At 61.4% G+C, this 13,703-nt stretch overlaps 2 non-coding genes across 2 annotated transcripts; both read right to left on the bottom strand.

Moving 5' to 3' along the window:
- Window positions 1-1,296: 1,296 nt before the first annotated feature.
- On the bottom strand, window positions 1,297-1,449 carry LOC142796115 (5.8S ribosomal RNA). The gene has a single exon (XR_012893557.1). It is a non-coding gene; the product is annotated as a 5.8S ribosomal RNA (ribosomal RNA).
- A 1,719-nt stretch (window positions 1,450-3,168) lies between these two features.
- LOC142796116 (small subunit ribosomal RNA) lies at window positions 3,169-4,983 on the bottom strand. The gene has a single exon (XR_012893558.1). It is a non-coding gene; the product is annotated as a small subunit ribosomal RNA (ribosomal RNA).
- Between the last annotated feature and the right edge of the window lie 8,720 nt (window positions 4,984-13,703).

Consider the following 13,703-nt stretch of genomic DNA (forward strand, 5'->3'; position numbering starts at 1 on the left):
GACCGCCTGCAAGGACGGGGGATTCGGTGCTGGGCTCGGTCCCGTTTCGCTCGCAGCTACTCGGGGAATCCCTGTTGGTTTCTTTTCCTCCGCTTAGTGATATGCTTAAATTCAGCGGGTTGTCTCGCCTGATCTGAGGTCGACAGCGGATACATTCGCTTCCATCAACTTCCTGCACGACCGCGTGCGCTCGCCCTACCAAGTGCGCCCGCAACCCTGTACAGGGCCACTTCTTCACAAGGCTGGCAATCGGCTTCCCCGCTGCACGCGTGCGGCGCACAACCGGTGTGACGTGGAAGTGACGGGACACGTTCGTAAACCCATCGCGAACCGAGTACGACGCCCTACCAAGTGCGCCCGCAACCCTGTACAGGGTCACATCTTCACAAGGCTGGCAAGCGGCATTCCGCTGCGCGCGTGCGTCGTCCGAGCAGTTGCGTGATAAACGACCGTGTCGAAAGCCCAAACACCGCCGAGGCCAGTCGCCGCCGCCGCAAGGGCAGCCACGCAGCCTGGCGAGAGGCATCGTCTCGTGTAGCGTCGCCCCCGCCCCAACTGGAGTGGCCCAGTTTTTTGAACGGGACGGGAACTGCGAAGCACTTAGACCGACGGCGGACTACGACGAGAACGCCTTAAGCTTCGCCAACGTTTCGCCAACTCGTGCGGGAGACTTTTTCCGCTTCGCGGCAAGTCGTCGCGCCGTGCTCTCCGCATCAACCGCGTACGCAGCGAACCGCAAACGTCGGGCGCAGCCTCCTCACCTCCCTGCGCTTTGCGCGCGAACGTTCCCTGTTCGCGCGGCAAAGCCTGGAGGAGGCACGGCCCCGCAGCGTGTTCGAGCGCCCGGTCTACGGGACACCCTGCTTACTTCGAGGGCAACAAGCGCAACGCAAGGCTGCGATCTCGCGCACTTTGCGCACGGCTGGAGAAGCTTTGCTGGCCGGCTTTCGCTCCTCGTGTTTACCGTGCGTTAAAGTTGCGCGTCCGTGGCTCTCGCAGCTCTTGCGCGCCCGGTCGCAGAGAGGAGTACGCAACCTCGACCGCACTTTCCCTGCAGGCTTCCTTCCGACTCGAAGTCCTGCGGCGGTCTCAACGAGGTGCCACATCCTCAATGCAGTCGGTCGCCCCCGTTTCGGTTGGGCTCTGGCACGACGGTCGCCACCGTCTCGCCCTTGAGTGGCCGCTGTTGGCGCTCGCTGTGAGGTGTTCAGCGTGCTGTCCGTGTTGCCGACGCGGTCAAAACGAGTCGACGGCTCACGTTCCCTTGTGCGCCGAAGGCTCTCTTGATATGTGATCCGACCCTCAGACAGACGAAGCCAAGGGAAGACCCAAGGCCGCAATGTGCGTTCAAAGAATCAGTGCTCAGTGTGTCCTGCAATTCACACCAAGTCTCGCAGCTGGCTGCGTTCTTCATCGACCCGAGAACCGAGTGATCCACCGCTTAGAGTCGTGAAAAAGTGTTTGTTCAATTCCGTACAGTCAAAACCAAACGTTTCTGGCACTCGGCCAAACAGTGGCCAAGAAGGGCGCTTTTCAGCGCACGCTTGGACTCCAAAACTCTGCCGCGCCTTTTTCGGCTGCCGCAAATCGAGCAAACGGTGTGTTTCGGACGGCGTTTCGCTTTCGCTACTTGCGAGTGCTTTCGTGGTCCACCCCTCTATAAATACTCGGGAGGCGTCGAAGCCGGTTCTCCAAGCCGGACCCGTAGGTATCGTTGTGTGCTCGCTCTCATTGGCCCGCCTAACCAGAAAATGCCTGCGGTACACCCATTTGGATAAGAGTGCACGCAGATGCGGGCCTCGACGGCTACACATTTCCTCGGGCGGCCGCCTCCCGGCCTCCGTGGAGCGCGGGATGCACGGTCCCATCGACAAGCCTCTCCCGTTTTTACCGTGGCGTCGCGGTTCACCACGGCAGGCGGGTCGGTCTCCTCCGCATAAAAAGGGGGACCCCCGCTTTTTGTTCCACGAAATCGCACAAGCTTTTTTCGCATCCACGGTTTGCCACCGCACACCAAAATGCCGATCCGGCTGCCTACTTTAGCCAACAGGTGGAGCCAGGCGCGCCGTACTTGCGCGGCACTTCCCACGTCCACCGAAGTCGGTGCCAAGGACCACTTTCGGCGCCGGAGCCGCGTACGAGCCTACTCGAGGCGGAAGAACGAAGCCAGCAAGGGCCTGGCCGCAAGTGCGTTCAATTGTCGGGACGTCCAAGTCCCTCGTTCTTCCGTGCTTCCTCTTTCGGCAAGTCGTTGCAGCACCTTCCCAAAGCGCGCAGACCCGCTAATCGCGACGAGCGCGACGTGGCCGTGCCGCCTTTCCCTCGGCAGCAAGCAAAACGCCTGGCAACGTCGACGCTCCCCTAACCGCGATCTCGCACCGTGTTTCGTGTGGCGAATTCAAAAGCCGGCCGGCGCTGCTGCAACCATTACGGTCGGTACGCATACGCCGCGGAGGGCGGGACGGTCATCGGAGCGTGCGGTTCCTCCATCGAGTACTGCGCACCTCGGCCGTCGCATCGCCGTGCCATGACCGGCCGCGCGTCAACGCGAACCGGTGCCAGCGAGATCCCTCGCCTGCAAGAACCGACCGGCAGCCTCCGTCACCCGAGGACGCGGAGGCGCTTGCCGCGGACGGCGGGACGGTATGCACTGGTGCACAGCGGACCCGTCACATCGCCAGTTCCTTGACCGACCGCCGACGCTTGTGCCGTTCCTCTCGTACTTGGCAGTCGCCGCGCGATTGTCGGGTCTCGTTCTTGCACGCTCGAACGGTCGGGAGGGCACTCGGCTGGCGTTTCGGGAACGCGCAGCCTCGCCTTCTACCGACGTAACCACGACTCGCCGTTCGCGCTCCGCCGCTCCTGTTTACAGTACTAGGCGGTCCCGCAGCGGTCGGGTCGCGCATTTCGAGCGCTTCGAGCCACGGTGCAGTGGCGGGTCGAAAGCCGACCTATGAGTGCGTTGCGCCGTTTGTACCCGCGTCCGCCACCTGGCCGACCGTCCAAGGTCGCGGTGTTGGCGTCCGCTGGGCGCAACAATTTGTCACGGGGTGCCGCTCCACATTCAGGCAGCCCCGTGGGGAAAAGCCGACCCCGCGTCCAAACGGGGTCAGCGGCAGAAAGTGTCGGGCGCAGACGCAGCTGAGGCGCTCACCCTTCACAATCCGTTAATGATCCTTCCGCAGGTTCACCTACGGAAACCTTGTTACGACTTTTACTTCCTCTAAATGATCAAGTTTGGTCATCTTTCCAACAGACCGGCGCAACCGAAAGGCCGCGCCGGACATCGGTCCGAAGACCTCACTAAATCATTCAATCGGTAGTAGCGACGGGCGGTGTGTACAAAGGGCAGGGACGTAATCAACGCGAGCTTATGACTCGCGCTTACTGGGAATTCCTCGTTCAAGGGGAACAATTGCAAGCCCCTATCCCAATCACGAAAGAAGTTCCACGGGTTACCCAGTCTTTTCAGACAGGGATAAAGACACGCTGCTTCCTTCAGTGTAGCGCGCGTGCGGCCCCGGACATCTAAGGGCATCACAGACCTGTTATTGCTCTGTTTCGTGCGGCTAGGAGCCGCTTGTCCCTCTAAGAAGGTTGTAAGGTGCTGGGAACCCCGCACCTATTTAATAGGCTAGAGTCTCGTTCGTTATCGGAATTAACCAGACAAATCGCTCCACCAACTAAGAACGGCCATGCACCACCATCCACCGAATCAAGAAAGAGCTCTCAATCTGTCAATCCTCCCAGTGTCCGGGCCGGGTAAGTTTTCCCGTGTTGAGTCAAATTAAGCCGCAGGCTCCACTCCTGGTGGTGCCCTTCCGTCAATTCCTTTAAGTTTCAGCTTTGCAACCATACTTCCCCCGGAACCCAAATACTTTGGTTTCCCGGAAGCTGCCCGCCGAGTCATTTGAGTAACTCAGGCGGATCGCTGGTTGGCATCGTTTATGGTCAGAACTAGGGCGGTATCTGATCGCCTTCGAACCTCTGACTTTCGTTCTTGATCAATGAAAACATTCTTGGCAAATGCTTTCGCAGTAGTTCGTCTTGCGACGGTCCAAGAATTTCACCTCTAGCGCCGCAATACGAATGCCCCCGTCCGTCCCTCTTAATCATTACCTCGTATTCCAAAAACCAACAGAACAGAAACGAGGTCTTGTTCTATTATTCCATGCAAGTTTATTCAGGCGACTCGCCTGCGTTGAGCACTCTAATTTTTTCAAAGTAAAAGCACCGGCCATCTCGAGGCACACAATGAAGTGCACCAAGAAAGAACCGGCATGATGTTCAGTCCGAGCCGTCGCATCGGGTAGATGCACTACTCGTCTGGAACTGAGATCCAACTACGAGCTTTTTAACCGCAGCAGCTTTAGTATACGCTATTGGAGCTGGAATTACCGCGGCTGCTGGCACCAGACTTGCCCTCCAATTGATCCTCGTTAAAGGATTTAGAGTGTACTCATTTCAATTACGGGGCCTCAAAAGAGTCCCGTATTGTTATTTTTCGTCACTACCTCCCCGTGCCGGGAGTGGGTAATTTGCGCGCCTGCTGCCTTCCTTGGATGTGGTAGCCGTTTCTCAGGCTCCCTCTCCGGAATCGAACCCTGATTCTCCGTTACCCGTAACAACCATGGTAAGCAAGTAACCTACCATCGAAAGTTGATAAGGCAGACACTTGAAAGAAACGTCGCCGGCTCGTGGCCATGCGATCAGCACAAAGTTATCCAGAGTCACCACACAATACGGGCCGAAACCCGATCGATCTTGGTCTAATAAAAGCACCCGTTACCCAAAGGGCTCCAGGCTCACTGCATGTATTAGCTCTAGAATTGCCACAGTTATCCAAGTAGGAAGAAACGATCTAAGGAACCATAACTGATTTAATGAGCCATTCGCGGTTTCGCCTTATTTCGGCATGTACTTAGACATGCATGGCTTAATCTTTGAGACAAGCATATGATTACTGGCAGGATCAACCAGGTAATCGTTCGACTGCGCGTCCGTCCTCGCCTTCGGCGGGCCGGACGCAGTCTGTGTGCGGCGGAGGCCACCTTCAGGCGCCCCAACACGCTTATTTTGCACTCCGAGATGACGGCGTTCGAGCTCGCTACGGCACAACCTTCCCGAAAGACGAGTGGGAGCCGTGCGGCAAGAAGCACGTTCATGCTCGCTCTTTTTCGTTGCATCGACTCGGTCGCGCCGTGCGGGTTGCCCAAGCCCGCTGCACTGTCGGTGGACCGGCCGGAACTAGCAACGGAGCCGAGACTGCAAAGCCGCCAGACGACGGGTCACGCCCGCGTCTTCGGCGCTTTCGCATCTGAATCGCCCGAGGACGACACGGAACACACCTCGATATCGTGGTAAAACGGCACCGTCCGACAACCAGCCCCTAACGCATCAAGCGGATGAGGCTGCAGACGACTGCCGTGGATTCCCCTGGAGCAGACCCGAGGACACGCTTGACGAGGCCGAAGCCCGCCGCATATCAGACACCCGGTCGCTTTCGCGTACGCCGCTCACGAGAACCCCCACATAATAGCAGCGATAAGTACCCAGACCTCCTTGGGCACTAATACGAGCGTACTCGAGAAAATTTCACCGCGGGTGTGCCCCGAAACGTGTGGCACGTTGAGCGTGCCACAAGTCTACGTCGCTCTCAAACCCGCCGAGGTCGTAGAATTTGCGACCCTACTCACGAAATTCCCACCGAGGATACGGCCGCAAACGTACCGCACCTTGGGTAGGCCACGAGTTTGTGCAACACTACGCTGACGGCACAGCACCGAGGTCGTGCGCGCACGCACGGGAAAATTCCGCCGCGGTTTCTGCCGAAAACGTGAGGCACCACGACTCTCCGCAAGTTCGCGTCGACTGCGAAAGACCGAAGTCGTGAACGACGTGTCCGCTACTCGCCGCCGACACGCTGGACACCAAACGTACAACGACTCGACGGCGTAGTAGAGGCCCACGACGCGGTTTTCCTTAACGACGTCTCGGCGTGGCACCGACAGGTTAGAACGGCCGACCAACGTTCCCTGTCCGCCGTTCGGCTCAGTCGAAGGGCTCGGCGACTTCGGCAACGCTGCGAAGCCGCACGGTGACGCACGCCATGTCCCCATTTTTTTTTTTTTTCTTTCTGCGTCTGCCGGGGTGCCCCTATAATAGCAGCGATAAGCACCCAGACCGCCGTGGGTCGCTCGCCCCGGCTGACGTGGTTTTTCGTACTCCTGCGGCGGTCGCCGTCAAGCACGTCCAAATACGCTACTTTCGTGGGCGCATTCACGCTCTTTCGCTTCGCCGGAGTGCCAGCACTCACTCTGCCAAAAACGGCGAACATCCGAGCGGCGGTTCCCACTTTTGCGTCGGCGTCGCAAACCCCGCCCCGGCAGACGAGGTTTGCCGTACTCGTGCGACGGTGGCCGGCGGGCACGTCGAAAGACGCCGATATCGTGCGCGAATTGGCGCACCTTGGCTTCACCGGAGTGCCGCCACTGACTCCTCCAAAAACGGCGAAGATCCGAGCGGCGCTTCCCACTTTCGCATCGGCGTCCCGAACTCCGCCCCGGCTGACGCGGTTTACCGTACTCGTGCGACGGTCGCCGGCGAGCACGTGGAAAGACGCCGATATCGTGCCCGAATCGGCTCCGTTCGGCTTCGCCGGAGTGCCAGCACTGGCTCGGCGAAAGACGACGAACATCCGAGCGACGGTTCTCACTATTGCGTACGCGTCGCAAACCCCGCCCCGGCAGACGCACTTTGCCGTACTCGTGCGACGGTCGCCGGCGAGCACGTAGAAAGACGCCGATATCGTGCCGGAATCGGCCCCGTTTGGCTTCGCCGGAGTGCCAGCACTCACTCGGCCACAAACGGCGAACATCCGAGCGGCGGTTCCCACTTAGCCGTCGGCGTCCCGAACTCCGCCCCGGCAGACGCGGTTGCCGAGCTCGTGCGACTAGCGACCGCGAAGCCGTCTCGCGACGCCGCTTTCGTGCGCGGCTCCCACTGCGACCTGGGTCACCCGAGGTCGACGAGCAAGAAAGAATGTCGAAAAAAAATTTTTTTTTTTTTTGCGTCTGCCGGGGTGCCCCTATAATAGCAGCGATAAGCACCCAGACCGCCATGGGTCGCTCGCCCCGGCTGACGTGGTTTTTCGTTTTCCTGCGGTGGTCGTCGTCAAGCACGTCCAAACACGCCACTTTCGTGGGCGCATTCGCGCTCTTTCGCTTCGCCGGAGTGCCAGCACTCACTCTGCCAAAAACGGCGAACATCCTAGTGGCGGTTCCCACTTTTGCGTCGGCGTCGCCAACCCCGCCCCGGCATACGCGGTTTGCCGTACTCGTGCGGCGGTGGCCGGCGGGCACGTCGAAAGACACCGATATCGTGCGCGAGTCGATGCTTCTTGGTCTCGCAGGAGGGCCGCCACTCACTCCTGCAAAAACGGCGAAGATCCGAGCGGCGCTTCCCACTTTTTCGTCGGCATCGCAAACCTCGCCCCGGCAGACGCGCTTTGCCGTACTCGTGCGACGGTCGCCGGCGAGCACGTCGAAATACGCCGATATCGTGCCCGAATCGGCCCCGTTTCGCTTCGCCGGAGTGCCAGCACTCACTCGGCCAAAAACGGCGAACATCCGAGCAGCGGTACCCACTTAGCCGTCGGCATCCCGAACTCCGCGCCGGCTGACGCGGTTGCCGAGCTCGTGCGACTAGCGACCGCGAACGCGTCTCGCGACGCCGCTTTCGTGCGCGGCTCCCATTGCGACCTGGGTTACCCGAGCTCGACCAGCAAAAAAGAAGGTCGAAAAAAAATTTTTTTTTTCTGCGTCTGCCGGGGTGCCCCTATAATAGCAGCGATAAGCACCCAGACCGCCGTGGGTCGCTCGCCCCGGCTGACGTGGTTTTTCGTACTCCTGCAGCGGTCGCCGTCAAGCACGTCCAAATACGCCACTTTCGTGGGCGCTTTCGCGCTCTTTCGCGTCGCCGGTGTGCCAGCACTCACTCTGCCAAAAACGGCGAACATCCTAGTGGCGGTTCCCACTTTTGCGTCGGCGTCGCCAACCCCGCCCCGGCATACGCGGTTTGCCGTACTCGTGCGGCGGTGGCCGGCGGGCACGTCGAAAGACACCGATATCGTGCGCGAGTCGATGCTTCTTGGTCTCGCAGGAGGGCCGCCACTCACTCCTGCAAAAACGGCGAAGATCCGAGCGGCGCTTCCCACTTTTTCGTCGGCATCGCAAACCTCGCCCCGGCAGACGCGCTTTGCCGTACTCGTGCGACGGTCGCCGGCGAGCACGTCGAAATACGCCGATATCGTGCCCGAATCGGCCCCGTTTCGCTTCGCCGGAGTGCCAGCACTCACTCGGCCAAAAACGGCGAACATCCGAGCAGCGGTACCCACTTAGCCGTCGGCATCCCGAACTCCGCGCCGGCTGACGCGGTTGCCGAGCTCGTGCGACTAGCGACCGCGAACGCGTCTCGCGACGCCGCTTTCGTGCGCGGCTCCCATTGCGACCTGGGTTACCCGAGCTCGACCAGCAAAAAAGAAGGTCGAAAAAAAATTTTTTTTTTCTGCGTCTGCCGGGGTGCCCCTATAATAGCAGCGATAAGCACCCAGACCGCCGTGGGTCGCTCGCCCCGGCTGACGTGGTTTTTCGTACTCCTGCAGCGGTCGCCGTCAAGCACGTCCAAATACGCCACTTTCGTGGGCGCTTTCGCGCTCTTTCGCGTCGCCGGTGTGCCAGCACTCACTCTGCCAAAAACGGCCAACATCCGAGCGGCGGTTCCCACTTTTGCGTCGGCGTCGTAAACCCCGCCCCGGCAGACGCGGTTTGCCCTACTCGTTCGACGGTCGCCGGCGAGCGCGTCGAAAGACGCCGATATCGTGCGCTAATTGGCGCTCCTTGGCTTCTCCGGAGTGCCGCCACTCACTCCTCCAAAAACGGCGAAGATCCGAGCGGCGTTCTCCACTTTCGCATCGGCGTCCCGAACTCCGCCCGGGCTGACGCGGTTTACCGTACTCGTGCGACGGTCGCCGCCGGGCACGTCGAAAGACGCCGATATCGTGCCGTAATCGGCCCCGTTTGGCTTCGCCCGAGTGCCAGCACTCACTCGGCCAAAAACGGCGAACATCCGAGCAGCGTTTCCCACTTTCGCATCGGCGTCCCGAAGCCCGCCCCGGCAGACGCGGTTTGCCCTACTCGAGCGACGGTCGCCGGCGATCACGTCGAAAGGCGCCGAATTCGTGCACGAATCGATGCTTCTTGGTCTCGCAGGAGGGCCGCCACTCACTCCTGCAAAAACGGCGAAGATCCGAGTTGCGCTTCCCACTTTTTCGTCGGCGTCCCGAACTACGCCCCGGCTGACGCGGTTTACCGTACTCGTGCGACGGTCGCCGGCGGGCACTTCAAAATACGCCGATTTCGTGGGCGCATTCACGCTGTTTCGCTTCCCCGGAGTGCCAACACTCACTCTGCCGAAAGCGGCGATCATCCGAGCGGCGGTTCCCACTTTTGCGTCGGCTTCGCAAACGGCGCCCCGGCAGACGCGCTCGTGCGACGTACTCGTGCGACGGTCGCCGGCGAGCACGTCGAAAGACGCCGATATCGTGCTCGAATCGACCCCGTTTCGCTTCGCCGGAGTGCTGCCAGTCACGGCGCAGAAAACGGCGAACAAGTGTTTTTTTTTTTTTTCCTAGAATTTGTGTTATAGAAGGCACATTTGATATCGGACGATAATTTTCAACTTTATCACGCGCACCGATTTTCGTGTAGAGGTTTGCAAGTTTATGGGAATTTCTCCACTTGGAATAATGCGATTTAGTAGTACTACGAGAACTTCATGGATGTACTCAAGGGTACGGGGCAAGTCAGTTACGTCAACACCTGCAGATTTTTTACACTTCAAACTGAAAATTGTTGGTTGTGAGTCCTCGTGTGATATTAAAGGCCGATTCGCTAACACATAGAACAAAGAAAGAAAGGAAGAAAAAACGCCCGCGCTCGCTCAAGAAACCTGGGTTCGCAACAAGTGGCAACAACAAGCAACCGAGCGAGTGCGCCAAAACCCGTGGCGGCCGAACAAACGCGAAGTCCCAACCGCGTCAGCCGGGGCGGCACGGGACAGGAAAAATCACTTCAGCCGGGGCGGCGGGGCACCGAATAAACCTCGTCACCTCGTCGCAGGATAAAAGAGGAAACAAAAAGTCTAAACAGCGTCTGCTGGAGCGAATGCGTAATAAAACAACAACAACAACAAAAAAAAAACACCCGCGCTCAAGAAGTCTGCAATCCTCACAAAAGGCGACTGTGACCGAGCAGCGTCAGCCGGGGCCGTGCGGAAACGGAAAAACCGCGACTACCGGGGCGTCGAGGCACCGAAAAATCCACTTCAGCCGCGGCGAAAAAAAAAAACAAAAAGAAAGACGGAGGGGGGGGGGGGAACCACGTCTGCCGGGGCGAAGGAAAAAAAAAAACGCGTCTGCCGGGGCGAGCCCGGGTGCGGCACCACCGGGAAAACTGTGGCAAACAGACATGGCGATCGAGTGAGTGGGCCGCCAGCCAGGCTCAGCCAAAAAGTGCAAAGTCCGAACTGCGTCAGCCGGGGCGGCAAAAACCGCGTCAGCCGGGGCGGCGCAAAAAACCGCGTCTGCCGGGGCGGCACGAAACCGCGTCAGCCGGGGCGGGGCGAAAACTGCGTCAGCCGGGGCGAAAAGAAAAAAAAAAAACGCGTCTGCCGGGGCAAGCCCGGGTGCGGCACCACCGGGAAAACTGTGGCAAACAGACATGGCGATCGAGTGAGTGGGCCGCCAGCCAGGCACAGCCGAAAAGTGCAAAGTCCGAACCGTGTCAGCCGGGGCGACGCAAAAACCGCGTCAGCCGGGGCGGCGCGAAAACCGCGTCAGCCGGGGCGGCACGAAACCGCGTCAGCCGGGGCGGCGCGAAAACTGCGTCAGCCGGGGCGGCGCGAAAACCTCGTCAGCCGGGGCGAGCGAAAAGGGGGGGGGGGGGAACCACGTCTGCCGGGGCGAAAGAAAAAAAAAACGCGTCTGCCGGGGCGAGCCCGGGTGCGGCACCACCGGGAAGACTGTGGCAAACAGACATGGCGATCGAGTGAGTGGGCCGCCAGCCAGGCTCAGCCCAAAAAGTGCCAAGTCCGAACTGCGTCAGCCGGGGCGGCAAAAACCGCGTCAGCCGGGGCGGCGCGAAAACCGCGTCTGCCGGGGCGGCGCGAAAACTGCGTCAGCCGGGGCGAGCCCGGGTGCGGCACCACCGGGAAAACTGTGGCTAACAGACATGGCGATCGAGTGAGTGGGCCACCAGCCAGGCTCAGCCAAAAAGTGCCAAGTCCGAACTGCGTCAGCCGGGGCGGCAAAAACCGCGTCAGCCGGGGCGGCGCAAAAAAACCGCGTCTGCCGGGGCGGCACGAAACCGCGTCAGCCGGGGCGGCGCGAAAACTGCGTCAGCCGGGGCGAAAGAAAAAAAAAAACGCGTCTGCCGGGGCGAGCCCGGGTGCGGCACCACCGGGAAAACTGTGGCAAACAGACATGGCGATCGAGTGAGTGGGCCGCCAGCCAGGCACAGCCGAAAAGTGCTAAGTCCGAACTGCGTCTGCCGGGGCGGCACGAAACCGCGTCAGCCGGGGCGGCGCGAAAACCGCGTCTGCCGGGGCGGCACGAAACCGCGTCAGCCGGGGCGGCGCGAAAACTGCGTCAGCCGGGGCGAGCCCGGGTGCGGCACCACCGGGAAAACTGTGGCAAACAGACATGGCGATCGAGTGAGTGGGCCGCCAGCCAGGCACAGCCGAAAAGTGCTAAGTCCGAACTGCGTCTGCCGGGGCGGCACGAAACCGCGTCAGCCGGGGCGGCGCGAAAACCGCGTCTGCCGGGGCGGCACGAAACCGCGTCAGCCGGGGCGGCGCGAAAACTGCGTCAGCCGGGGCGAGCCCGGGTGCGGCACCACCGGGAAAACTGTGGCAAACAGACATGGCGATCGAGTGAGTGGGCCGCCAGCCAGGCACAGCCGAAAAGTGCTAAGTCCGAACTGCGTCAGCCGGGGCGGCAAAAACCGCGTCAGCCGGGGCGGCGCAAAAAACCGCGTCTGCCGGGGCGGCACGAAACCGCGTCAGCCGGGGCGGCGCGAAAACTGCGTCAGCCGGGGCGAAAGAAAAAAAAAAAACGCGTCTGCCGGGGCGAGCCCGGGTGCGGCACCACCGGGAAAACTGTGGCAAACAGACATGGCGATCGAGTGAGTGGGCCGCCAGCCAGGCACAGCCGAAAAGTGCTAAGTCCGAACTGCGTCTGCCGGGGCGGCACGAAACCGCGTCAGCCGGGGCGGCGCGAAAACCGCGTCTGCCGGGGCGGCACGAAACCGCGTCAGCCGGGGCGGCGCGAAAACTGCGTCAGCCGGGGCGAGCCCGGGTGCGGCACCACCGGGAAAACTGTGGCAAACAGACATGGCGATCGAGTGAGTGGGCCGCCAGCCAGGCACAGCCGAAAAGTGCTAAGTCCGAACTGCGTCTGCCGGGGCGGCACGAAACCGCGTCAGCCGGGGCGGCGCGAAAACCGCGTCTGCCGGGGCGGCGCGAAAACTGCGTCAGCCGGGGCGAGCCCGGGTGCGGCACCACCGGGAAAACTGTGGCAAACAGACATGGCGATCGAGTGAGTGGGCCGCCAGCCAGGCACAGCCGAAAAGTGCAAAGTCCGAACCGTGTCAGCCGGGGCGACGCAAAAACCGCGTCAGCCGGGGCGGCGCGAAAACCGCGTCAGCCGGGGCGGCACGAAACCGCGTCAGCCGGGGCGGCGCGAAAACTGCGTCAGCCGGGGCGGCGCGAAAACCTCGTCAGCCGGGGCGAGCGAAAAGGGGGGGGGGGGAACCACGTCTGCCGGGGCGAAAGAAAAAAAAAACGCGTCTGCCGGGGCGAGCCCGGGTGCGGCACCACCGGGAAGACTGTGGCAAACAGACATGGCGATCGAGTGAGTGGGCCGCCAGCCAGGCTCAGCCCAAAAAGTGCCAAGTCCGAACTGCGTCAGCCGGGGCGGCAAAAACCGCGTCAGCCGGGGCGGCGCGAAAACCGCGTCTGCCGGGGCGGCGCGAAAACTGCGTCAGCCGGGGCGAGCCCGGGTGCGGCACCACCGGGAAAACTGTGGCTAACAGACATGGCGATCGAGTGAGTGGGCCACCAGCCAGGCTCAGCCAAAAAGTGCCAAGTCCGAACTGCGTCAGCCGGGGCGGCAAAAACCGCGTCAGCCGGGGCGGCGCAAAAAAACCGCGTCTGCCGGGGCGGCACGAAACCGCGTCAGCCGGGGCGGCGCGAAAACTGCGTCAGCCGGGGCGAAAGAAAAAAAAAAACGCGTCTGCCGGGGCGAGCCCGGGTGCGGCACCACCGGGAAAACTGTGGCAAACAGACATGGCGATCGAGTGAGTGGGCCGCCAGCCAGGCACAGCCGAAAAGTGCTAAGTCCGAACTGCGTCTGCCGGGGCGGCACGAAACCGCGTCAGCCGGGGCGGCGCGAAAACCGCGTCTGCCGGGGCGGCACGAAACCGCGTCAGCCGGGGCGGCGCGAAAACTGCGTCAGCCGGGGCGAGCCCGGGTGCGGCACCACCGGGAAAACTGTGGCAAACAGACATGGCGATCGAGTGAGTGGGCCGCCAGCCAGGCACAGCCGAAAAGTGCTAAGTCCGAACTGCGTCTGCCGGGGCGGCACGAAA

This window comes from Rhipicephalus microplus, unplaced genomic scaffold, assembly GCF_043290135.1.
Source record: "Rhipicephalus microplus isolate Deutch F79 unplaced genomic scaffold, USDA_Rmic scaffold_1127, whole genome shotgun sequence".
Lineage (NCBI taxonomy): Eukaryota > Metazoa > Arthropoda > Arachnida > Ixodida > Ixodidae > Rhipicephalus > Rhipicephalus microplus.